We start from the raw sequence: 27233 nt of genomic DNA, 5'->3' as shown, positions 1-27233 counted from the left end.
TCCCTTTGCCCGGCATTTATACAACATTTGTTTTCCCAAAAGTAGAAGAGAAAAGCAAAGAAAAGGTATAAGCACTCTGGTCTAACACAAGGGAGGATGAACACTTCAGTAGCAACTACCTCCCCCACTGGAATTTTCTCTCTCTCTCTCTCTTGCTCCCTCCCTCCCCACTTCTCTCTTTCTCTCCTCTCTCTGTCTCTTCCCCTCTCTGGTGTGGACTCACACAGCTTTCTCCGCTCATTACACGCATTTCTGAATCTCAGTGGCTCAATAATTTGCTGTCATCAGCTGTGGTTTCTTTCTCAGTAACTGCAATTATTTGAAAACAATGTCAGCATGAAAGTCTTTCTTCTTTCTCCCTGGCAACCGCTCGGGGCTTTGCTCCTCACATGCCCTGTCTTGCTGCCTCTCCTGCCTGACTTTGCTTCTTTCCCTCCTCCATCTGCCTCGCCCCTCACCCGGCTCACAGTGTCCCTGGTAGAGAAGGGACAGAGTGACCCGTGTCTGTACACAAGGAGCAGCCACTATACCCTCGCGCACTGTAAGTGGGTTCAAGGCCAAGATCGGCAGGCGTGCCAACCAAGCCTCCAAATATTTTGGCAATGCCACGAGTATGCCACGAAGGTACTCCACCATGGCGGGCCCCAAAAGGGATACGCAGATGGTTCTCTACTCTTTGTCCTCTCCCTCACTCAGACCACACAGCAGAACAACTTCAAAAACATTCAAGGAATGGTTCCCATTCTGTGGGTCTAAGGCCTCAGAGCTCCTTAAAGGGAAGACAATGCTCTTAAGTCCTTTCAGCATTCCAAAAACGCTAATAAAACCCATGCACTGGCTCACAGGGGATGGCCCAGGCTGGCTGAATCATCACATTTCTCTGCCTTGGTCCAGCACGGAATTGACACAACCTGGGATCACTGGCAAAATCACAAAGACCAGAGCCTTGCAGAGAATAAGTGTATCATTTACTAAAATAAAAAGGAAAGTAAGGATTACTTAGCCAACTACTGTGTTTAGTGAACAAAGTGTTTCTAAACACAGGACCAACAGGCAAATAATCTTGAATGAAATGGTTCTTAATAGAGAAACAGTCAGAAATCTTTGACTTCAACCTCATTCTAAAAGACCACTGGGTAGCTGTCTCAATTAAAGATACCGTCCATGTGACGGTGAAATGACAGACAGCAGCTGCTATTAGTGTGAAACTCCATGGCTTCCCAGGAAAGGGCACGGAAGGAGTGAACATCTTCGTGATTCGCTATCCCAAGCACTGGGAAATAGAAGAGTGACAACTTCTACCTCTTGACCCACCAAATCCCCAAAGACCAAGGATGAACACAGGATGTCCTTGTTTTAACTGAATCATCTCTAAGGGACTCCAAAATGAACAAATACAGAGCAATGCACAGTCGGGATCACCACAGAGCTTGAGACTGCAGAGGTGTGGCTGAAAAAGGTTGCACTCTCTAGAACACGCTTGGGGTCCCGAATGCCTTTCTTCTGCTAGCCCATACAGCTTTGCCATCGTCCAAAAAACTCCTGAAATCTCACCTCCTCCATGAACCCCAGATTAGTGATGATGACAGAAAGTGATCCTTTTGTACCTATCACTTTCCAAAGACCACACAAGCCCTGCATATAAAATATGCACATGTCAAAAATAACAAGCCATATTTAGCTATTTTTTCCTACTCAAACCTGATATGCTGGGGACTCCCAGCTTGACCCAACTGTTTTAGGGAGGCCCAAGAAACCTATCATGTATCCTCCCCTAATAAAGCAAATGGCTGACAACATCCTTACTTCTTCAGGAGTGTCCAAGGGCAGCCAACACTGCAAGCCAGGCCACCTCCCTTGGATCTTGCCCTGCACCCACTGACCACAGATGAACCACTCCTGCCCAGTGCTAGTGCTTCCTGCATCACCATATTGGATGCATTCCGTGCTGGGGACCACCAGGCCTACCAGCCATCACTGCCAATTGCACTGGGTGGAACCGTCTCTACTGAACTCCTTCACCTGGTTGGCTAAGCAAAAGAAATTGTCCCCTCTTCTTTTCATGCAAAATGCTGCTGGAAACATATCAAAGCAACACAATTGTGCTCCAAAGCTTATTGAGTTTTTTAGCGAAAACAGCTATATCAGTCTTTATTCATAGCCTTTTGTTTCTGAAAGACCAAGCCATGGGCCCTGTGGGGTGCTGGACTCTAGATAAATCCAAATGAGAGTCTTCGGGCCAGGTACCATAGGGTTGGCTTCCTTCTGATGGCTGAAGCTTGGTAGTGATGCCAACCCCATGTCTCTGCTCCACTGTACCCTAAAGAAGCCCTCTTTTCTCTGAAGCCTCTGGGTGCCTCATTAAAAGCACTTAGGGAGAAGCCTCATGTCCAATCAGACACTGCCATCCACTGTCACCAACATTCAAAGAAAGACGCGTTGGCACCAAAAGAGGTAACTAAGTCACTGCCCTTACTGAGAAAGGAGTGTGTGTGTGTGCATGTGTGCACGTGTGCATGTGTGTGTGCTCTCTCCCTACCTACACTGTGAGAGCAGGGATGAGGAAGGCATGACAAGAGTTTGGCAGACATAGACTATTTGAATCTTGGTGTGTGCAGGACATTTGAATTTTGGCCAAAAGAAATTAGAGGAAGTGTGTCATTAGAAATGGAAGTGTAGGGAGAGATTAGGGTTAGTTAAGCTTAACTGAGTAAAGGACCAGACACTTATTCTACTCATTTTGTCATGAACTAGAGAAAATCTTATTACATACTGGAGAAACCTTTGTGAAGACAATCTTTTGAGAATCTGTTATGAGCTGAATTGTGTCCCTGCAAGATTCATATGTTGAAGCTCTAATCTCCAAAGTGACTGTATTTAGAGATAAGGTCTTTAAAGATACAATTAAGCTTAAATGAGTTCATAAGGGTGGGACTCATAATCCAACGAGACTTGTGTCCTTATAGAAGAGAAAGAGACAACCAGGAATGTGTGTGTGTACAGAGAAGAAGCTGTGTGCAGATGCAGTGAGAAGGCGGTCATCTGCAAACCAAGGAGAGAGGCCTCAGGAGAAATCAGACCTACCCACACCGGCATCTTGGACTCCCAGCCTCAAGGATTGTGAGAAAACAAACTTCCGTTGGTTAAGCCACTCAGTCTGTGGTATTTTGTTATGGCAGCCCTAGCAAACTAATGCAGACTCACTGCACCATATCACTTCTCTTGTTTTTATGTAACTTTAGGAACCGAGCCCCTCGTTTTTGCCCCACTGAAGTGAATGAGGACCTGTTGTCAACACACCATCAGAGCTAATGCAGAGCCCAAGCTGCCATCTTGGAAGCAAGTACTGTTCTACCACATGAGCCTGTGTGTATCCTACACGCCCAAGGCAATTCCCTTGCCACATCCATATCCTTCGTATAGATGCACTCCTCCCTCAAAGGCACTAACCCTTAAAAGCCCGTTCATTAAAGATGGTGCTAAAAGAGTAAATTCAAAAGTTGGCTCTCTCCTGTGGACCAGTTCAGTGAACCCAAAGGCTTATGCCAATCTCCCCATGACGCTGCAATGATAAATCATCTCTGCCTATCTCTCTTCTCCCCGTCTTCTTCTCCTGCACTCCTAGGTGTGTGACAGACAACCAGGGAGTTTCCATTCCACTGTAGAGTTCAGTGTGGTAACCAGTTCATTACCCACATATGGCCCATCATCCCAGAGAATGCTGTTAGCCCAGCCACATAGAAACCACACAACAGTCAACATAAATTACTGTCATTCCTAGACAATCAACCAAATCCAGATTCAATTCACCTTGAAGAGCCATGAAAATGCCATGAACATTGTATAGCCCTGTTCTTTGCCAGCTTGGTTCGTTTTTAGCAGGGCCACACTAACAGCTAAATTGCTCAGGAGCCTTTACTGAGCAGCTTCCAAATTCTTATTGAGTAAAATGACAGAAAAAGAAAGAAATGCATTTCCTGTCCATTGTTCTGCTGATTGTAACCAATAACCCTCTACGTTTATGGGACCTTACTGATGCCAATACTTGTTTTCACATGTACCTTGTCATGAGAGGATGAGAGAAGTGATAGCATATTGTTCATAGCTGCCCTCGATGGTTCCAGCACTCCAGAGGCCTCTGAGACTGCACTGGATGTTGATTGTTCCAGAAGTCACCAAAACTATTTGTTCTGTTGTCCATTTTATCCAGGAAATGCAGATTTTTTTTTTTTTTTTTTTTTGAGATGGAGTTTCGTTCTGTCGCCCAGGCTGGAGTGCTGTGGTGCGATCGCGGCGGACTGCAAGCTCCACCTCCCGGGTTCACGCCATTCTCCTGCCTCAGCCTCCCGGAGCAGCTGGGACTACAGGCGCCCGCCACCACGCCCAGCTAATTTTTTTGTATTTTCAGTAGGGACGAGGTTTCACTGTGTTAGCCAGGATGGTCTCGATCTTGTGACCTCGTGACCCGCCTGCCTGGGCCTCCTAAAGTGCTGGGATTATAGGCGTGAGCCACCACGCCTGGTCCAGGAAATGCAGATTTTAAATTTAATTTACTTGTTGAATTATTGATAGCCTGTGCCAATTTATTTCCCATTTCAATTTTTGGCAAAGCCAGTTCTGGTTATGCAGTCTAGTATTTTGAGTTGTGGTATTTTTTTTTTTTTTTTTTTTCCTTTTGAGACGGAGTCTCGCTCTGTCACCCAGGCTGGAGTGCAGTGGTGCGATCTCGGCTCACTGCAAGCTCCACCTCCCGGGTTCACGCCATTCTCCTGCCTCAGCTTCCCGAGTAGCTGGGACTACAGGCACCCGCCACCATGCCCGGCTAATTTTTTTGTATTTTTTAGTAGAGACGGGGTTTCACCATGTTAGCCAGGATGGTCTGGATCTCCCGAGCTCGTGATCCGCCTGCCTCCGCCTCCCAAATTGCTGGGATTACAGGCGTGAGCCCCCGCGCCCCGCCAAAAATGTAAACATCCTTTCTTGAGTGTCTCATATGTACCACCCACGCCAGGCAATTTCCTTTCCTTTACTTTATTTAGACTTTCACCCCTGAGGAATCCTTGTTTCTCAGGTAGGAAAATTGACAACAGGAAGATAAAGTGAATTTCCTAAGACCCCTCAGTTTGCAGAGGTCAAATAGGTCTAACTTCAAATTCTCTTGTCCTTTTACAATACCACACAGCTACTCAATGTTGTTTTAGAAAAATCTGTCATTTGGGGCCGGGTGCAGTGGCTCACACCTATAATTCCAGGATTTTGGGAGGCCGAGGCGGGTGGATCACAAGGTCAGGAGATCGAGACCATCCTGGCTAACAAGGTGAAACCCCATCTCTACTAAAAAATACAAAACAGTTAGCCGGGGGTGGTGGCGGGTACCTGTAGTCCCAGCTACTCGGGAGGCTGAGGCAGGAGAATGGTGTGAACCCGGGAGGCGGAGCTTGCAGTGAGCCAAGATCGCGCCACTGCACTCCAGCCTGGGCGACTGAGCGAGACTCTGTCTCAAAAAAAGAAAAAAAAAAAAGAAAGAAAAGAAAAATCTATCATTTTGGAGGCAACATATTCATATAATTGCTAAGTTGCTGCTGCTGTTGTTTGAGTAGGGACCTTGCTGTGTCATGTATGTTCATTGAGGCAAGGGCCACAGACAGTGACATACACCACCAGGCCCTGAGGATTGGCTTTAAGACAGACAACTGTCCTTACCACCACAACCCCCAGACTGGTCAGGGTCTGTGCTTTTTGAAGTCAGTGATACAATCTTCACATTCTCTGCACCTCAGAATTGTCTGTTCATCTGTTTTTTTCCCCTTTGCGAGGCTCGCATCTTTGAGAGCAGATGTTTTCTCTCTCCTCCTAGTCCTCAACTGGTACTTGGCATTTAGTAGGCACTCAATAAGTGTATGATGAACACGAGTTAATCAAGTAATTGATTAGTTAATGGAAATAACATTACTGGATTTGTTTCTAACGACAAAGCAAAGTATCTTGATTTCCTGCCCCAGATCCGCACTCAAGTTCACCTGTGTCAGCCTCTGTGGAGCCTTCATTTTATGACTAAGTCTGTGGCCAAACCATCCTGTATTTAAAGCTCTCGGAGAAAATAACACACATGGCCTTTCTGATTCTAGAGTGTTTTACACTGATTTACATAGGAACTAGAGCTCAAGAGAACTTCTAAAAATAAGAAGCTAACCCTTTTCTCTCTAGCTTTGAAGGAAACCTCAGGTGCATGCCAGCCCACCCCAGCAGCCTTTCCCACTGGGCTGGTTTTTGTCTTCACCCAAGGGCCTACCCAGCTATCTTGGGTGGGGTCAGGCCGATGAGAGCTGCATGGAAATTTTGCACACAGGGTTTCACACCTACAGATGTGTAGGGTCAGGGGTGGTTGATGTCACTAATGCAGTGGGGACCTAGTCAGGAAAACATGCAGAAAAACTGACCCTAGAGAGACAAAAGGGAGGAGAGATAGGGAAAAGAAAGTGCAGAAAGGGAAGAGGAGACAAAGAAAAGGGGAGAAGGCTGGGAGCAAGGAGAAGGGTCTTGCACACTCAAGGGAAACCCCAGAGCTCACCTAGAGAGCAGTTCCAGCATCGCAGGTGATGAGCATTCCTAGAAAGCTTTAGCCCAAGCTTTAGTTTCAGTCCAAATTTGGTATTCTTAGGATCTCAGATTAAAAGGGAATTTAGAGCAATATGTTCAGGAGATTCACCTGGAGAGGGTTAAACAGTGTAAATTCTCGGACCCCACCTTAATAGATCTTGATTCTGTGTAGTTCCGGGTCTGAGAGTAGATATATCACTAACTCTCTCCCACAGTGATTGGTGCAGTAATCAGATTTCAGAACCTCCATCTTAGCATTTGCCCAGCCTCCTGAGAACGCAGGAATTTCAGCTCTGCAGACAGACACGGCTTGCACATTTCCAGGGGCAGGAAGCTTATGACTTTTGAGATAGCTCTGGTTGTTAGAAAATTCCATCTTCTTAAAAAGTGCTCCCATCTGCCTCAGGAACTGAGTTCTACCAATTTAGAAAAAAAAAGGATCAGGCAAGAAATTGAAGACGTGTATCCCCTGGGCCCCAAAAGGGGAAACATAATTAGAAATTCAAGCTGCTGTTGCCACTACTCTAACATCCTTTCTTCTCTCTGTCAAAATGCCCAACACCTAATTACTATGAAATCTAGCGTATCCACTAGGACAAGTTCTGTGTTCATATTTCTGATAACGTGCATGGCCTCCCCAAATGAGCTAAAAATCACATCATCCAGGAAGCCCCCTTTACTGGACCATTTAAGAAAGTAGGAAATGGTTGCTATTTCTTGCCCAATTCTTGCCAGAAGACTCTATTTGACTTCCTAAGGGGAGAAAAAGAGGACCAATGCCTGCAAAGCCTACAAGTGCTATAGAAACTTTTTCCCAACCAGTAAACCAGATAGAGGCTCCTGCCTCTGAATTAACAGTTTCCTCAAAAGCTGGCTGGCAGGCCACTCTTTGAAACCCTTGGGAAATCTTTACATTCACTAATTTGACAAGCCCAAGGGTGTTTTTTCTTTTTTGAGACAGAGTCTTGCTCTGTCACCCAGGCTGGAGTACAGTGGCACGATCTCGGCTCACTGCAAGCTCCGCCTCCCAGGTTCATGCCATTCTCCTGCCTCAGCCTCTCAAGTAGCTGGGACTACAGGCACTTGCCACCACGCCCAGCTAAATTTTTTGTATTTTTAGTAGAGACAGGGTTTCAACATCTTGGCCAGGATGGTCTCGATCTCCTGACCTCATGATCCACCTGCCTCGGCCTCCCAAAGTGCTGGGATTACAGGCGTGAGCCACCATGTCTGGCCCCAAGAGTGTCTGTTTTTAACCAGGCTTGGTAATCCTTTCAAAGAGGTCTCTGGGCTCCTTGAGAAGGGATTCCCCAACTCCTCGCCACCCATAGACCTGACTGTCCATTATTAATCTAGAGTTAGGTTGGCCAGGAGCCCCCACACACTTCACTGGTTCGGGGTCTGAGAGGGTTATGTCAATCAAGACAGGAGGTGGGGAAGGCATTGAGGGGCGGTTTCTGCTGGATTGTCAGTTCCTGCTAGGAAAAGCAATTGATGGGGAACCAGGAAGAGCTCTTGGTTGAATCTCAGAACAGAATAAATATGCAAACTGAAACAGTCAAGGGAAAGTTTGCATGACACAAAACAATCCAAAGGGGCAAAATGGATTGTTTTAACCAACTCACCTGCACCTCGTCTGCAGGGCAGAGGGAAATACTGCCTGCAACTCAGCGAACATGAAGGAGGCAGGAATGCAAGCTCTTTCCAATATTTTGTTAATCTTTTTTTTTTTTTTTTTTTTTTTGAGATGTAGTCTTGCTCTACAAGACTCTACAAGTCACCAGCCTAGAGTACAGTAGCACGATAGCAGCTCACTGCAACCTACACCTCTTGATTCTCCTGCCTCAGCCTCCTGAGTAGCTGGGACTACAGGTGCACGCCACCACACCCAGCTAATTTTTTGTATTTTTAGTAGAGACAGGGTTTCACCATGTTGGCCAGGATAGTCTCAATCTCTTGACCTCGTGATCTGCCCGCCTTGGCCTCCGCCTTGGATTAAAGGCATGAGCCACCGTGCCCAGCTATTTTGTTAATCTTAGGAATGATTCTGGATCCTCTGCTAGTTGGAAACTCCCCCAAGGGGAGCTGGTGCAGAGGTAGCCCTGGGTCTGAAGGAAGAGATGAAGAGTGTGACTGCCCCTGGCGATCAACAGCAGATGGCCAAACGGAGCACTGGGAGTGAACTTCACTGTGACACAGAAAATCCAAAAGCAAGCACCTAAAATGCCACAGGGAACCTATCCAGAAATCAAACCAAGCAGAGGAGAAACAAGAGATCCAGAGAACCCACACCTATAGAGCACCTGTTGTGCATCAGGCCCGGAATAGCCTGATTTAATTTTCACCATCTGTGGCAGGGAATATTTTCCCCATTTTACAGATAAGGAAGAGGAGGATAAAGGGCTGTGCCTAGTAAGTGAGGCTACTAAGTGAGTGAGGTGCCTAAGTGAGTGAGGCTACTAAGTAAGTGAGGTGCCTAGTAAGAGGCTAGTAAGTGAGGGATTGGAGATTAAGAATACATCTGTCTAAATCCAGACAGCATTCACTACAGCAGCCCACCATTCTGCCCCAAGAGAAATAATATTTTCTGTAGAATATATGAAATAAGGATGATTTCTTCCCTTCCTTAATCAGCCAACCCAGGTTCCCTTCCAGCCTGTTCAGTCATGTCTGACCGTGTCACTCCTCCATCCCGCATCTTCTTGTGCAAAGACCTGGGCAGGACCACCAGGCAACCTTCCTAAATCACATCCCAACCCCAATGCAGGGTCCCCCAATCTGGAAGAATAATCGTTGTTAATATACCATTGTTAACCAGTAATTGCTTTCCTTTGGGCTTCACCTTTTCTAAAGCCATTGGCAATTTCTCCCAGCCTCTACCTTCTTGAAGCTTTTGTTTAAGCCTTTAAAAGACACGACTTTCCAAAGAAATAATTAAGGCTTTCAAGCCCCACACTTTTAACAAATATATTTTGACCTCGTTTCATCCCTTTTGGAAGGGCGAAGTTTTCTGGCACCTTAAAGGGATTTTCATTCAATTATCCTCCAGAATCCTCTTTTCTTCTTTCTTTCAGCACAAAAAGCTTCCCATTTGCCTCCAAAGGTGAAATTAGGTTCTTGCCCATTCAGCATCGGGCAGGGTTTTAAATTGGATGAAATAATAATGCTTCTTTGAATTTCAGGGCAGCCTTCACAGAAAGAAATTAGAATCTGCCCTAAGAAGCAGCTCTATCATTCACTGCCTTTCCATTCTCCCTGTGCTCTGGGGGCAGGGGCTATGGCAGAGCTGGAATTCCAGTTCACGCAAACACACAAAGACCCTAAGAAAAGTTTATTCACGAGTTAGGATACAGCCAGGGAGGCCATTCCTTGTCCCTCCGTGCTTCTGGACCGTGAGATGGTGCTGATCTTTCTACTTCAACCACCTTACCCTTAGGCCCCCTTCATGCCTGGAGGAAAACTTTCCCCAATAAGGACTGAAGAGTTGTGAGCATTTGCTTTTTAATAAAACAGAATGAATTCAAAAGGAATGATGATTGAACTCAAATAGAATGCCCCAGAAAAAAATAAAAGAAAATGATTGGGATTAGCTTGACCTGAGCATTTATCCTTTAACTTGAAACAGACAACTTCCCCGAACATGGAAACTAAAGATAAACAGTCTCATTATATTTCTCATAAAGCATCTAGTTGCCTCCCCACCACCCAGGACCACCCAGTAAACACACGCACAAACAGAGTCACACATGCACACACACACACATCCTAGACATCCAACAGAATGATCAGCAGGAGAAACCTGATCAATTGGCATCCATTAATAACGAGAGGTATTTTACATAATTCAAATGAAAAGAATATCATCCATATGCCTCCCACAGCATCCCAGAAATACCCACCATTCACTGTCAGGCTGTAATGACTTCATTCCTAAAGAAAAGTAAGGAGTAGGTGACAGTCACAGCATGTCTTGGGGATAATCTGCCAAATTTATTTCAAAATTGAGGGATTTACTTGTCTCATTAATCCAGCCTCACCTGGCAAAGGAAAGGGTCTAAATGACTTGCACAGAAAAGAGCATGTCTGATTGAAGCCTTGAAACCTGGGCGAGGAGGGGCAAAGAAGGAAGGAAGAAGACAAGGCACAAAGGAATCCCTATGTGGGGTCAGGGGACAAGGGGAGAACCAAACAGCAGGAGCCAGCCAATAAGGGCAGCTTTCTCATGCTTCTCGATTCTGCCTGAAGCCAGAAGGAGTGGCTTTTTTGTTTTTGTTTTTTTGAGACAGAGTCTCACTCTGTCACCTAGGCTAGAGTGCAATGGCGAGATCCTGGCTCACTGCAACCTCCACCTCCCAGGTTCAAGCAATTCTCCTGCCTCAACCTCCCGAGTAGCTGGGACTACAGGCGCCCGCCACCACGTCCAGCTAATTTGTTTTGTATTTTTAGTAGAAACGGGGTTTCACCATGTTAGCCAGGATGGTCTCGATCTCCTGACCTCATTATCTGCCCACCTCGGCCTCCCAAAATGCTGGGATTACAGGCATGAGCCACCACGCCCAGCCAGGACTATGCAATATCTTACCATTGGGGAAGCTGGGTACAGGGTACATGGAGGTTCTCTACACTATTTTTGCAACTTTCATGTATATCCAAATATATTTCAAAAGAAAATGTTTAAGTAACTAAAAACACTTGGGTAAGGGGCGTCGTAGAATTTATTTGAATAAACTCTAAATAAATATAGGAGGCAGGTGGCCGAGTGTGGTGGCTCATGCCTGTAATCCCAGCACTTTGGGAGGCCGAGGTAGGTGGATCACCTGAGATCAGGAGTTCGAGACCAGCCTGGCCAACATGGTGAAACCCCATCTCTACTAAAAATACAAAAATCAGCCAGGCACAGTGATGCACACCTGTACCCCAGCTACTTGAGAGGCTGAGGCAGGGAGAATTGCTTGAACCCGGGAGGTGGAGGCTGCAGTGAGCTGAGACAGCACCACTGCACTCCAGCCTGAGCAACAGAGTGAGACTCTATCTCAAAACAAACAAACAAAAATATATAGGAGGCAGCACTTTGAGGTGGAAATATTTGGTTAGCCAGGAGAACAGGTTATGTTCCTCAATGTGTTACTAACACTGCATAGACTTGGGCTCATTTTCTAGCCTCTCTATAATTTAGTTTTCTCATCTATAAAATGGGAAAGAGGATCATACTATGGGATTTTCTAACATTTCTCATTCTCAGAGTAAAAACCTGGGTTTCAACACCCAAATGTTTTCAATTAGCAAACCTGCCGCATCTGGAAAAAAAAAAAAAAAAAATCTCCCGAAACAACTTCCTTGTAAATTTCTGTTAGTTTCTGATTTTGACAATTCTGCAAGAATGCCCTCCTTTGGTTTTACTGCAGTTCCCAGCTGTAGTCAAGAAAGGTGCCTTGATTCTGCTCACTCACTTTGATGACACAGCCCATCTCTCCTTTGCCTCTGCTATTCCTGCCACCCTGAAACATGCTTAGCCCAAGGTACGTGCTCACAAGCAAAGAACTACTGCATATGGGGAAGAGGGAGGCCAGGGCTTAGCAGTCAGACAATAAAGTTCATGACCAAAAGACTCAAGAAAATGCAATGAGAATCAAGCATGGCTCATAGACAAGAAAAGGCTTCATGAAGAAGCCATGTCTGCACAAGCACTGGGCATGCAAGCAGGTGTCCCTGCTGTCTAAACAGAAGCAACTCCTTAGAGCCACACAAGGAATGCTACTGCCACTATTAGACAATGATGCTTGTATAATAAGAAATGCTAGCAAAGATGTCCACTAGAGGTTTTCAATACTTTAATTTTCAGAAACACCCATGTAGGCTTGTATTAGGATACTTTCAGCCACAAGGAACAGGAACGGACGATCACACCAAAATTGTCCTTAAAAAAAAAAAAAAAAAAAAAAAAAAAGGACATTCATGGACTCAACTGTAAGATAAAAGGCATGGTAAGTCCCTGTGTTGGTGGCTTCAGAGCTTTTCTGTCTAACGTGGTTGCTTTAACCACATGTGGCTATTGAACACTTGAAACACGGCTAGTGAGAGCTGAGATATGCTTCAAGTATACAATACTGACTAGATTTCAGAGACTTTGTACACAAAAGTTAATGTAAAACACCTCAATAATTTATCATTATAGCTGAAATCATCATTTTAAATATTAAATAAAAGAAATTGCTTGAATTTCACCTTTTAATTTTATGTGGCTACAAAAAAAATTTTAATTACATATGTGGCTCATGTTATATTACTACAGCACTGCTTTAGAGCAACTTTGCCCTGCAGAAGACATTGGTCAATGTCTGGAGACTTTTTTTTTTTTTTTGAGAGTTTTGCTCTGTCGCCCAGGCTGGAGTGCAGTGGCGCCATCTCAGCTCACTGCAAGCTCTACCTCTCGGGTTCACACCATTCTCCTGCCTCAGCCTTCTGAGTAGCTGGGACTACAGGTGCCCGCCACCACGCCTGGCTAATTTTTTTTGTATTTTTAGTAGAGATGGTGTTTCACCGTGTTAGCCAGGATGGTCTCGATCTCCTGACCTTGTGATCCACCCGCCTCGGCCTCCCAAAGTGCTAGGATTACAGGCATGAGCCACCGTGCCCTGCCTGTCTGGAGACATTTTTGATTGTCATGACTGAGGTTGGGGGCGTGCTACTGGCATATATTGCAAAGAAGGCAGGGATGCTGAACATCTTACAATGCACCAAACAGACCCACCACAAAGAATTACCTGGCCCAAAATGTCAGTAGTCGACAAGGTCTGATAAAGCAAATTCTCCTCTTTGCTATAAACCCTACTGGCTTCCTTTTTTTTCTCTCTCTCTCTCTCTTTCCCTCTCCCCACCCTCCATCCTCTGATAGGCCCTAGTGTGTGTTCCTCTCTGTGTCCATGTGTTCTCATCATTTAGCTCCCACTTATAAGTGAGAAAATGCAGTATTAGGTTTTCTTTTCCTGCGTTAGTGTGCTAAGGATAATGGCCTCTGGCTCCATCCATATTCCTGTAAAGAACATGATCTCATTCTTTTTTGTGGCTGTATAGTATGCCACGGTGTACTGTTGCGGGATAATCAGAGATAGGAGAGACTGAACAGAGTGAGTTCACGAAAGGTCTATTAAAAGGTGATCACCTGGCTTAGTAGGACTAGCATCCAGGGAAGTCTGAGCCCTGGACAAAGAAAGCAGCCACCTTTTAAGTAGTCAGTGGTGATGCAGGAAGCACACTTACAGAAGCAAGAACAAAGGCAGTTGATCGGTCTTTTTTTTGAGACAGAGTCTCGCTCTGTTGCCCAGGCTGGAGTGCAGTAGCGCAGTCTCGGCTCACTGCAAGCTCCACCTCCTGGGTTCATGCCATTCTCCTGTCTCAGCCTCCCCAGTAGCTGGGACTACAGGCACCTGCCACCATGTCCGGCTAATTTACTGTATTTTTAGTAGAAACGGGGTTTCACCGTGTTAGCCAGGATGGTCTCGATTTCCTGACCTTGTGATCCGCCCGCTTCGGCCTCCCAAAGTGCTGGGATTACAGGCGTGAGCCACAGCACCCGGCGATCAGTCTTTTACATTTATCTATACTGTATGTTCTACACCCTTAGGAAGCCATGTTTCTGTATCAACCTTGTAACTTTGCAGCTGTGCTGGGCAGGTGAAGCAGGAACTCACTGAGCCTCAAGGAATGTGAAACTGGGGAGTACAGGTAAGGCTCACTGAGCACGGAAGGAAAAACAGGCAGGCAGTATTCTTCTCTAACTTAGACTACGGGGTCGGGGGTGGGTACACTACACTTAGCTTTTGAAGGAAAAAGTAAAAATTTCTTGGTTGTCTTTGATTGTACTTGTAAAATTCATGAATTCCTTCTTCAGTATATGTACCACATTTTATTACTGGCTTTCTTTTAAGGTTAATTCTCCTCCTGATAGAAAGATGGCTGCCTGTAGCTATCTTCCTTGTTCTTGTCTAGTGGGGAAAGACTGGACTCTCTTAAATCCAAAGAAGAATTTTCTCCCCTAGACTGATTCAAATTTCAGGGACTTATTTCTGTGATCACCAGACAAGTACTGTTTGCATTAAACTAAACTGTTCGTATGAACTGCATAGCTTCAGAGGTGTTTGAACCAGAGTGACTCCGTCTTGAATAGGTGCTGGGTAAAATGAGGCTGAGACCTAATGGGCTGCATTCCCAGGAGGTTAGGCATTCTTCGTCACAGGATGAGATGGGGGACAGCAGAAGATACAGGTCACAACGACCTTGCTGAGAAAACAGGATACAGTAAAGAAACCAGCCAAAATCTACCAATACCAAAATGGCAATGAAAGTGACCTCTGATTGTTCTCAGTGCTCATTATACACTGATTATAATGCATTAGCATGCTAAAAGACACTTCCACCAGTGTCATGACAGTTTACCCTACATGGTCTAAAAAGGGGAGGAACCCTCAGTTCAGGGAATTGTCCGCCCCTTTCCCAGAAAATTCATGAATAATTCACCCTTTGTTTAGTATATAATCAAGATGTAAGTTTACTCAGTCGAGCAGCCCATGCTGCTGCTCTGCCTACGGAGTAGCCATTCCTTTATTCTTTTACTTTGAGATAGTCTCGCTCCATCGCCCAGGCTGGAGTGGAAAGGCGTGATCTCGGCTCACTGCAACCTCCGCCACCCAGGTTCAAGCAATTGTCTGCCTCAGCCTCCCGAGTAGCTGGGATTACAGACGCCTGCCACCACACCGGCTAATTTTTTTTTTTTTATCTTTAGTAGAGACGGGGTTTCACCATCTTGGTCAGGCTGGTCTTAAACTCCTGACCTCGTGTTCCACCCACCTCGGCCTCCCAAAGTGCTGGGATTACAGGTGTGAGCCACTGCGCCCAGCCCCTTTCTTTTACTTTCTTAATAAACTTGCTTTCACTTTATAGACTTACCCTAAATTCTTTCTTGCACGAGGTCCAAGAACCCTCTTTTGGTGTCTTGATCGGGACCCCCTTGTGGTAACAATAGTAAAAGGTATACTTCTGTTATTACTCTCTGAAAGAGCTCTGGTATTAAAACAATTGTTAACAAAGAGTAATGGCTACCCACAAGAAACATGTAGCTCTCATATAGTTACTTCAACAAAGTGCTTTAAGTAATTATTAATATTTTCCATTATCAAATAAAGATGCGTTCTTTTCCAACACTGCACTGGCAAAACAGTATGTTCTCATTAACTGAGGTTTAAACAATTAGTTTTATTTCTCTCCATACCTAGTATCCAAATATCTATTTGCTTGGTTATAAGACCAAACAATTTTTGTTATCACTTATTCTTCAGATGAAATTCAATCAACCATGCATGACATTTTTAATTAAACTGATTTTCAGAAAGCGCATAGAAGTGATATGGGGAACAGCAGGAGGATGAACTGCAGAGTATAAACAGAAAGAGCTGTTCTCCATTTTTAACCAAATCAATATTCAATCATCTTAGTGCCTTGAAAAGCTACAAATAAGGGACGTAACATGAGACTTACTTTATAGAAGAGGAAAAAAAAAAAAAAAAGATGTGCTTTTAATCTTTTTCTTTGCAGAAGAGGACCCGAGATTTTGAAGACACAAAGACAAATGTGCCTTGTGTTAAAGTGATCAGACATCAAGTTAAATCTCCTCAGAAAGGTGTTCATTCGGGGAACTTCTGCTCACTCATTTTTTTTTTTTTCTTGAGATGGATTTTTTTTTTTTCAGGCTGGAGTGCAATGGCGCGATCTCGGCCCACCGCAACCTCCGCCTCCCAGGTTCAAGTGGTTCTCCTGCCGCAGCCTCCCGAATAGCTGGGATTACAGGCATGTGCCACCATGCCTGGCTAATTTTGTATTTTTAGTAGAGACAGGTTTCTCCATGTTGGTCAGGAGAACTCCCGACCTCAGGTGATCCGCCCGCCTCAGCCTGCTCACTCATTTTAAAGACATCCACGTTGGTTCGCATTTTTCTTTCTCTTAAGTTATCTACCACCGTCTCCTTCAAGTTTCCTATAATTGAAAATGTACCACCTGGGCTAAAGAGAGAACATTCTCAACCTCGGTTTCTCCCCCAAGCCTCACCTTGAGCACCCACCTGCCCTCTTCTCTCATCCCTCCAGGCCCATATTCTAAACGTGTGACCATCAGCATAGGACTTAGTAACTGCATAACCGGGAAATCCACTCTGGTGAAGAGGCACACTACCCTCTTTTCAGCTGTTTAATCCACTCACTTCTCCTAAAGGGAAGTTAAAGGAAGCTATATTTTTGGTTAGGGTAACGCTAACTGCTGTATGACAAAGAAACCCCACAACTCCAACGGCTTAACAATAAAAATGTAGCTCTCACTCACTTAACACTTTAGTGTGTTTGCTCTGGTTGGAGTGGAGGAGGAAGGCCTGGAGGGAGGTCTGGAGGGGAGTAGGCTCTACCCTTTTCCCACAGGCAGTGTCCAGCTCTCCTGGCGTGTCACCTCCCCAAGGGCAGGGAAGGAAGACACATGCACTGCTTAGCCACCTCTGCCTGGGTGCCACCAACATCATTTCCATTCATAGGTGAAACTAAGTAACATCCCTAGCTAAGCAGCTGCTTTCCAGGAAGCATCCTGTACCATGGAAGGGCCCATGAATTTTGGGTGGACAGTGGCTTTCTCTGCCGCAGATGTCAAAGCAGCATTACTTCATGGGTCCCACACAAGGACAGAGAAGGACAAGTCTAAAACTTAAAGTCAGTTATTCTAAAAGCCTGATGCCTATTCCTTAAACTGCACATTTGTCCCTTGCAACAGGAGATGACACATTTTCCAAAGACTGTCAACGGGAATGTTCAAAGGCAACAGGAGTTAAAAGAATGAACTTTGAGTTCATGTGAGCTGGTTATAAATCCTACTCTGCTCCTGCTTTCTAAGTGACCCTGGGCAAATTGCTGAACCTCTCATCCTGATTCCTTATCTCTGAGAAGAGGATATTAATACATACTTAGTCAAATTATTGGGATTATTAAATGAAACCATGTATTTGAAGTGCTTAGCCTGTGCTGAGCTTACAGAGCTTACAATAATGTTTGATAAATGATAGTCTGGCTAGTAAATGTTCTAATTTATGTGACAAAAATTGTTATTTTAATCAACAGGACCCTTTTGAACCCTGGTTCAAATGAATAATGGTAAACCCAGTCTCCTTAAAGGTTCAAGGAACAATTAAAATTCTAACAGAATTGAATTAGAATTGGTTTAAAAGAGAAGACTCTTCTTTGAAAGACACATTTAAAACATTGTCTCCCTTTTAGTTCTACGAACCTCAAATCAAAGAACTTCAAGGTATGAGACAAAACACGTTTTGTCTTGGCTTACCTTTGTTGGAATTATTTATGTGTGCATGTGTGTAAATTACTGCCTTCTTCAGCTGAATTGTCCATGCAAATTTCTCATACCCTCAGAGAGATCATTAATTCATGAGATTTTTATAAACTTAAAATCTGAAGAAAAGATAATAGATGATGTTAGTATAAATGAAGCCAGATTCCCATCCTTTGATGTTCCAGAAGGATTCCATCAGCTTCCAGACATTTTCAGCCTGGCTGAATGTAAAACAATTGCCTCCTTCAGAGACAAATGCCAAAGTGTGGAGTTCCAATATAAAACATTAGAACAATTCTATGACCATTTATGAGTTTGAACCTTTCTTCGGAATCTATTTCCAAAGTGATTTTTTTTTTAGTGATATTATTTTAGGCTCATATTCAAATAAAGCAACTTAACAAGAATAAGCTTTTTGTCATGGCAGAGAAGAAAAAAACAAAAAAGAGAAATGAAAAAGGACCGAGTCTTTGTGCACAGAGTAGCTTTCACCTTGTCCCTCATTCCACATCGCTCCTCTTCTGATAATTAAGTCACTTAATGTGGCCACCAATGGACTTTGTACCTAAACAATCCCTCACCAAATCTCAGAGGCCAGGAGAGAGAGGGACGGGGAATAGGATAGGGTAGGGACAGAGGATGGAGCCAGGGCTCTGCTGCAGAAAGGTCCCAAGTGAGAAGCCAAATGGCAGGTCATCAGAAAGGACCATGACCTGGGGCTCCTGGCTCATGTCAGGATGTACATTTCAAATACTTTAAAGTCAAGAGCTGGTGGACACTGAGGCAGGATGCAAGTTGGATGAGGAGCAGAGTTAAGAGAGTCCTGACTGGCTGCCATGACTAGCTGCAGAATACTCCCACACCTTGCCTCGGTGGCCCGTCAGCTGCAAAGCAAGCTGGTGCCTTGGGAAGGCTTCAGCGTTTTCTATAATATGAACGAATGGCCAGGCTTCATACCCTCTTTCTCCATGTGTCCATTGGGCACCAACATTTTACAAGTCTCTGTCCTGAGCCCTGGAGATACTAAACTGAAAAGGTGCTCAGGTCAGAGAGAAATGAATGAACAGGCCAGGCACGGTGGCTCACGCCTGTAATCTCAGCACTTGGGGATGCCGAGGCGGGCGGATCAAGAGCAGTTTGAGACCAGCCTGACCAACATGGTAAAACCCCGTCTCTACTAAAAATACAAAAATTAGCCGGGTGTTGTGGCACCAGCCTGCAATCCCAGCTACTCGGGAGGCCGAGGCAGGAGAATTGCTTGAACCCGGGAGGCAGAGGTTGCAGTGAGCCAAGATCTCACTGCTGCACTCCAGCCTGGGCAACAGAGGGAGACTCTGTCTCAAAAAAAAAAAAAAAAGAAAGAAAGAAAGAAATGAATGAACAAATTGATGCAGTATAATGAGCAATGGGCACAGGGCATTCTGAGAGCACAGAAGAGAAGATGTAAAGACAGCAAACAAGAGGCACTGCCAGGGGGAGGGTGACAGGGCTGAGCTGATTTTCTCATTCAGATCTCATAAGCAAATGGCTAAATAGCAGTCAGCTCATATCAGTTACCAATTTCGTTACAGCAAACCACCCAAGGCATTTATTGTGGCTCCCATAACAGGAGCTATGTTTTGTGGGTCAGCAGCTTGGGGCTGGGCTCAGCTGAGCTGTTCTTTTGCCGTCTTGGCTAGGGACATTCATGTCCGCAGTCATCTGATAGCTCAGCTGGCATGGGATGGGCTAGTATGACCAGGCTCACCTGCCTGGCTGTTGATGCTGTTTCCTGGGTTTCTCTTTGCATCGTTTTAGAATTCCAAGAGGGCAAGGCCTAAACTCAAGAGTTTATCAAACTTCAGCCTGTATCATGTTTACTAATGTCCAATTGACCAAAGCAAGTTATTTGGCCAAGCCTAGAGCAATGTGAAAGGAAACTAATAAGTGAGGGCATGCATACCAGTAGGTACAGTTCACAAGGGCTAGTATTTCAACACTCCACCATAGCTCTCTTCTCTGAGTTATCCTAGATAGGTTATTAGGCACCCCTGAGGAACTCCAACTCCACTTAATCTCCATCCTTCACAGGGGAACAAGCTCATTCAAGGGTCTAGGTCAGGAGTCATCTCTGGTGATAGCCAAAGCCTCCAAAGCTACCCCAGCTCCCAGCATAAGGATCCCTGGGGTCAAGATGGGGCCCAGGCCCCTCACAGCCTGCCTGGGCAGAGTCTCAGGAAGCACAGCCCTCAGGCCAACAGCCCCCAGTCAACACACACCAGGAGAACAAAGGAAAAGAGAAAGTCCTGGGGAAGACGGATGTTTAGGAGAAGCAAAAAGAGGACTTAGTGGCCTTGAGGTCCCCTTGAACTCCAGACATGTAATTCTTAGGGGCATAAGTACCCAGTACATTCATATCTCAACAAGACCCTGGACAGTAACCCCTACTCAAAAGGTCTCCCCCATAACTCAGGTACACATACACACTTAACCATTCTTTACAAGAGCATAGAATCTTGGTGTTGTGAACAACTAGGAAGGTTTTTTGTCTGAAGTCTCATTGCTCTGATCAGTAAACTGAGGCCCAAGGTGGTTAAGTGACCAACAAAATAATAAGTTCAGAACCAGGAGCGGGTATAGCAAAAGGATTAAGAATACAGAATCTTAGGTCAGGCATGGTGGCTCATGCCCATAATCCCAGCACTTTGGGAGGCCAAGACAGGAGAATCACTTGAGCCCAGGAATTTAAGATCAGCCTAGGCAACACAGTGAGACTCCATCTCTACAAAAATTTAAAAAATGAGCTGGATATGGGGGCAGACACCTGTGGTTCCAGGTACTTGGGAGGCTGAGATGAGAGGATTGCTTGAGCCCAGGGGGTCGAGGCTGCAGTGAGCCAGGATCGCACCACTGCACTCCAGCCCGGGTGACCGAGTGAGACCCTGTCTCAAATAAAGAGAAAAAAAAGAATACAGAATCTTAGTTTGTCTTAGATATTAAAGATTAGCAATCCTTGAACAGTATGATAGCTGTGGGGTTTATTTCCATACCTGATTAAATCACAATGAATTTTTTTTTAAATTTATCATTATAATTTTCATTAGCTATAACTGTTAGTTAACTGTAATTTACTGTGTATTTCAAAATAGCTAGAAGACAAGATTTGTACAATGTGTCCAGCACATGGAAAAGATAAATGTTTGAGGTGAGGGATATCCCAGTTACTCTGATGAGATCATTACACATTGTATACATGGATCAAAACACCAAATGTGCCCCAAAAATATGTACAGTTCTAAGAATTTTTAAATACAAAAGAAAAGGAATTCACCAAAATTATGTCCACAGAAACCAGAAACATTTAATATCTCTGTGATTAGAAGTACCAAATAATATGACTAAAAATTATTAGATATGAAAGATCTGATTTTTATTGTTTAATCTAGTGATTAGGAAACGTGAAATATTTAAATAATCTTATTTGAAATGAGTTTTATTCCTGGAATTTATTTGACTATAACTTTTCACTTAGAAAAGAGTCACAGATAAATCACAAACCTCCGTTGGCCACAATCACTTTTCTGTTCACATTAGTTTAAAAAAAAAAACAAACAAACCTTTATTTTTAGAGCAGTTTTAGGTTCACAGCAAACACATCAGACTTTTTAGCAATAACTTGTTTTCATTAAAGAATTAAAACTTGACTATCACCACTGTAATTTTATTTTTTATTTATTTTTATTTATTTATTTATTTATTATTTTTTATTTTTTTATTTTTTTTGAAACAGAGTCTCGCTCTGTCACCCAGGCTGGAGTGCAGTAGCGCCATCTTGGCTCACTGCAAGCTCCGCCTCCCGGGTTCACACCATTCTCCTGCCTCAGCCTCAGGAGTAGCTGGGACTACAGGCGCCCACCACCACACCCGGCTAATTTTTTGTGTTTTTAGTAGAGACAGGATTTTACCATGTTAGCCAGGATGGTCTCGATCTCCTGACCTCGTGATCTGCCCACCTCAGCCTCCCAAAGTGCTGGGATTACAGGCGTGAGCCACCGCGCCCAGCCTCACCATTGTAATTTTTAAAATGCCAAGATGCTAAGATCAAAGTAGCTTTTATTAAATCCTATATTATTTTCTTGAAAGATCATGAATAGACACCTTTGCAAAACCTAGAACTTTTAGTCACTATTCTAATTTACTGAAGAAAGCAAATCTTCCCCTCATACACAGAGCCTAACAAAGTCAAGATCCATCTAAGGCAGGGTTTCCCCACCTCTGCACCCTGGGACTGGAGAATTCTCTGTTGTGGGGGCGTCCTGCGCATTGCAGGATGTTTAGCAACAACCTTTACACGCTAGATGCCAGTAGCCCACCCAGAAACACTCTCCCTGCCAGCCCTAGTCATGAGGATCAAAACATCTCCAGACATTGCCAAGTGTCTCTTAGGAAAGAATCATCCCCAATTGAGAGCCACTGATATAAGCAAATCAAAGTCAATCAGAGCCTAAGATATATTTAATATACTCAACGTCTGCTTTCTTCACCTTCCCATAGCAAGTTACAGAAGTAATCAGAGCTACATGTGTTGATAACTCCTATATGCCAGCTAAGCATTCTCTGATTTCATCCTCCCAACAATTTTCTAATTTGGGTGTACGTCCAGTAAGATCTCTAGAGGGGAATTAAGACTGGATGAAAGAGAGGATTCTAGACCTATGGAAATAGTGGCTAAAGTTGGGCAAAGGGTTGGTCCATCAGACCCTTGAGGGGGACAATGCAAATGTTATATATCAATCCTTGATATTAAATTCAAGGGCTGTGTTTGCTCTAACATCTAGATCATATATGTTTTTCTTTTTTTTTTTTTTAAGAATTCTAAGATGATAACCACTATTTATTTTTCCAATTCTTCCCCCACTTTCAACCTACCAACAAATTTACAAATCACTTTTGTTCTAGGCCTCGTAATCTTCTGATAAGAAATCTAAATTATTACCCCAAAATAATCAATCAAAAAGGTAAAATCCAGGACAGCCCTAGTCAATTTGGGAAAACTGGTCACCCCACCCATACTTCACCCTTCTTTTTTGTAAATTTCTGTCATTTGGTTAACAATCCTTCTACTTTCTGTTTTGAGTCTTTGTTGTAGCTGCAGTAAGAGAGAAGCTAGATTATCCTTTATTGAGCCTAGGCCAAATGGTCAGTGCTGCCAACTGACAATAAAATTTCCAGATCATAAAATTCAGTCATGACGGCTTAAGTGCTAGGTGCATCATATGTTCTCACTCATAAGTGGGAGCTAAGCTATGAGGATGCAAAGGCATAAGAATGACACAGTCGACTTTGGGAACTCATGGGGGAAAGTGTGGGAAGTAGGTGAGGGATAAAAGACCACAAATAGGGTGCAGTGCGTACTGCTCAGGTGATGGGTGCACCAAAATCTCACAAATCACCACTAAAGAACTTACTCATGTAACCAAACACCACCTGTTCCCCCAAAACCTATGGAAATAAAAAACAAACATTTTTTAAAAGAAAAATTTTCCAACACAGAGATAAGAGGAAGGAAACCTGCTGCTGCTACTCCCAAAGACATTTCCATTTTCGAAGGAACTTTTCCAGCCTGCAGATAGATCACGTATGTCTTTAAATACTCAACAGAAGGTCCTTCGTATACTTTATAAAGACTAAGATCCAACAAGTGATCACAGAGAGTTTTTAGCAAATAAGGAGAAAATCCATATCCATATCCATATATTGTACAAAATGTGCTGGGTCCCCAAACTATTGGTTTCAATGTGTTTCTATCCCAAACCAAAATATTCTTGGGAGCTTTATCCATTTAGCAATCTTGCTCCTTCAAAGAAAATAGAAAACCTTAAATTGCTTAGGACTTTGTATATAACACACCACGCTAAAAATAGCAGACATCTTCATCTAATCCTTCCAACCATCTCTGTGAAGGGAGTTTCATCCTCAGGTTTCTGCTGTGGTGACTGAGGTTCTGAGAGCCTCCGTTTCACTGATCAGCAGTGACAGAGGCTGGACTGAACTTTGTGGAATGACAAAACAATGCCCTTGGTGTTTCAGCCCTTATCCCAGAGTTCTGCACCACGCCAGTCAGCACATAGTAGTGATTAAGGGTGAAAATGCATTACATTAAAATAAGAAGGAAGTTTTAGGTTAAATATGATGTTTGAGAAAAATATCTTCTATGTGGCACTGGAGATAGACATGTGTGTTTGGAAATATCTTGTACATGATATTTTGGGTAGAAATGAAGTGAGCTGACGGAAAAGAATTTGAAGAACGTAACTCAGCAAGAAGAATATGTCTCCAGGAAAAAGCAATTTTAAAGGAAGCAAGAAAGAGGAACTGAGTTTGGGATACAGCTTGGGCGAACCCAAGGCATCTTCCTAGGAGAAAGGGATGACTGTGGAGAAAATGAGATTGCATTGAGCTTGCTTGCTGAGGAATTCCTGGCACAGTGCCTTTCTCCCCCTGGTTTTGTTGTGATCAAGGTCAGTTAACCAGGTGTCCGTGAGTTCGTGGTAAGCTCCCCTCCCACGCATCACATCACTGCATGGAAGGAAACCTGAGAGGGAAGAAGAGGGGCTTTCGATGCCAATTGTATTTTCATTCAAGCTCTCTGGATTGCAAGAGATTTAGGGACTGTGCACCATGAGCAAGCTACTCTTCCCAAATTTGTGATCATCCTCCATTTGCCGCTAGGGGACTTACATCATCACAACACATTTAGGTTTCCTGACAAGCTAACATCAGGAGCACGCTGCATCTGGCCTCCGTGTTCAGTGGCGTGGCCAGGGAATTCTTTTGAGTTCAAGATTCCTGTTCCCAAACTCAAAGAGTAAAGGAAGAAAGACAAAAGCAAAGCCCCAGACAGGCAGACTGTGTCCTGGCTGTGAAGCCAGGTTGTAAGTCGGAGAAGCACAGCTCCACATCTGGAAAAGGGGGTCGACAGCACCCTGAGGGTGTGGGGCAGAGAAGAGCCTACCAAGCCCTGTCCTCTGGAAACCGGATGTCAGCAACAGGAGCAACTGAGGCAGCTGTCACTCCAAGGGCTGACAAGCCCTTGAGGCACCTCCGATCTGATGAGAATTTGGAGGCATTTGTTTCCTTCCTCCCACTGACCTTTGTCAGCAGCAGGTTATCAGCCCCACCCACCTACCTGTTCCCTCACCAGGTTGTAATAGACATGCACCACCCGCACGGGAGCATCCCCCACCAAGTTGTAATAGACATGCACCATCCGCACGGGAGCATCCCCCACCAGGTTGTAATAGACACGCACCACCCGCACGGGAGCATCCCCCACCAGGTTGTAATAGACACGCACCACCCGCACGGGAGCATCCCCCACCAGGTTGTAATAGACACGCACCACCCGCACGGGAGCATCCCCCACCAGGTTGTAATAGATACGCACCACCCGCACGGGAGCATCCCCCACCAGGTTGTAATAGACATGCACCACCCGCACGGGAGCATCCCCCACCAGGTTGTAATAGACACGCACCACCCGCACGGGAGCATCCCCCACCAGGTTGTAATAGACATGCACCATCTGCACGGGAGCATCCATTTTCATCACAGATCTGGTGGAGAAAATGTCGTCTTTCCCCTAGCACCAAAGTCGGTATATTATGGAGTACAATACCAAACTCACAAGAATTTCTTTTTTTTTTTTTTTTTTTTTTTTGAGACAAGAATCTCACTCTGTCACCCAGGCTGGAGTGCAGGGGCGCCATCTCGGCTCACTGCAAGCTCCGCGTCCCGGGTTCACGCCATTCTCCTGCCTCAGCCTCTCCAGTAGCTGGGACTACAGGCGCCCGCCACCACGCCCGGCTAATTTTTTGTATTTTTAATAGAAACGGGGTTTCACTGTGTTAGCCAGGATGGTCTCGATCTCCTGACCTCGTGATCCACCCGCCTCAGCCTCCCAAAGTGCTGAGATTACAGGCGTGAGCCACCGCGCCCGGCCCATGACTTTCTAAAAGTTAAAAAAGATTCTAAATATCATACCTGAGCAGAACCACTTAAAAGACTGTCCCCCTCCTCAGATCTCGAGGGGAGGGCAGGAGAGGTGACGTGAGGGTGAGGCATTTACTTGTTTGGGGTGTTCAGGGTACTTCTGGGGAAACTTGAGAAGCCCATCCCCATCCCCACCCAGTGAATCTGGACTTCTGGGTGCACACCGGTCTGAGGAGAGCTCCCAGCAGGGCCTGGGTACTGGGCCCCCATCTCTTTTCTCTCACTGGTTTTAAGGGTGTCAGAGTCCAGCAGGTACCTACAGATCTAAACCCAGAAAGAGCACCCTCAAACTCCTCTTAGTCCCTTGAGCAAGCTCCCTTAGTCAGTATGAAATCTGAAGCTGCCAAACAATGCAGAAGAAAAGGAGTCAAGACTGGGAAAAGAAGAGGAAAATAACAATTTAAGATGCATTTCTTTCTTCCCAGAAGCTCAGCGTCTGGTAACAATGGATTAGAAACACTACTTCCCTTTCCCTCAGCCAGGAGATCAGGCAGCAAGTACTCCCAGTTGGAGGTCTTCACCAGGGTTTTATTTCAAGTCTGAGATTTTTTTGTTTTGGTGTTTTGTTTGTTTTTCAGGAAACAGAGAATTTTTAAAAAGACAATTCATGAGGTTTTTCATTTTTCTTTAACTTTTGTTTTGACGTGAGATACAAGTGTTCCCATTGTGGAACATGAAATATGTACATATATAATTCCTGAAAGTCCCTTTAGCCCAAAATAGGAAGAAAGGCAGACAGACAATCTTTGGGGAGGCGATACCTTTCTGGCAGGGATTGAATTGTCCAGGATAACGCTGTCCAGATTCCAGCCTAGACGTGTGCGCCGAGGGGCCTGCAGGAGATCTGGGAATTATTAACTGCAAGAGCAGCCCTGCACACTTTTCAGTTCTGCTTGCTGCTGCAAGGGAGGATTCTGAAGGCAGGATGCAAAGTGGTGTTATTAGCAGAAAGCCGCCTCTAGCGTGAATGGTGTGCAGCTGCTCCCTCCCTCCCTCCCCCACAGCCAAGTGCAGGCGTTTTGAAGGGAGTGCTAGAGCTCCTAAAGTGATGAAAAGGAAACACCTTCCTAACCCAAAGGTGTTTCTAATTACAGCAGCTAATTACCAAACCTCCACTGCATTTAATTGCCACAAACAAAATCACAAAAGAACAATTAACAAGTAAAGCCCTGTACTAACAGTTGTGCCTAAAAAGGAAGTAGAGAGAGGGAGGGAGAGAGGAGGGA

The 27233-nt window shown here is 44.7% G+C and overlaps 1 long non-coding RNA gene across 1 annotated transcript in view; it reads right to left on the bottom strand.

Moving 5' to 3' along the window:
- The window catches only part of LOC129050206 (uncharacterized), a 37708-nt gene extending 10734 nt beyond the window's left edge, over positions 1-26974 (bottom strand). Inside the window, exons 1-4 of the long non-coding RNA XR_008513791.1 lie at positions 26769-26974; positions 17971-18095; positions 15547-15606; positions 6748-7016 (exon numbers count right to left, since the gene is read on the bottom strand). This is a non-coding gene — a long non-coding RNA (uncharacterized LOC129050206). The remainder of the gene's footprint in view (positions 1-6747; positions 7017-15546; positions 15607-17970; positions 18096-26768) is intronic.
- Positions 26975-27233: the final 259 nt, after the last annotated feature.

Source organism: Pongo abelii, chromosome 16 (genome assembly GCF_028885655.2).
Source record: "Pongo abelii isolate AG06213 chromosome 16, NHGRI_mPonAbe1-v2.0_pri, whole genome shotgun sequence".
Lineage (NCBI taxonomy): Eukaryota > Metazoa > Chordata > Mammalia > Primates > Hominidae > Pongo > Pongo abelii.
Note: the sequence above shows the minus strand (reverse complement) of the source record. Positions and strands in the feature narration are given on the sequence as shown.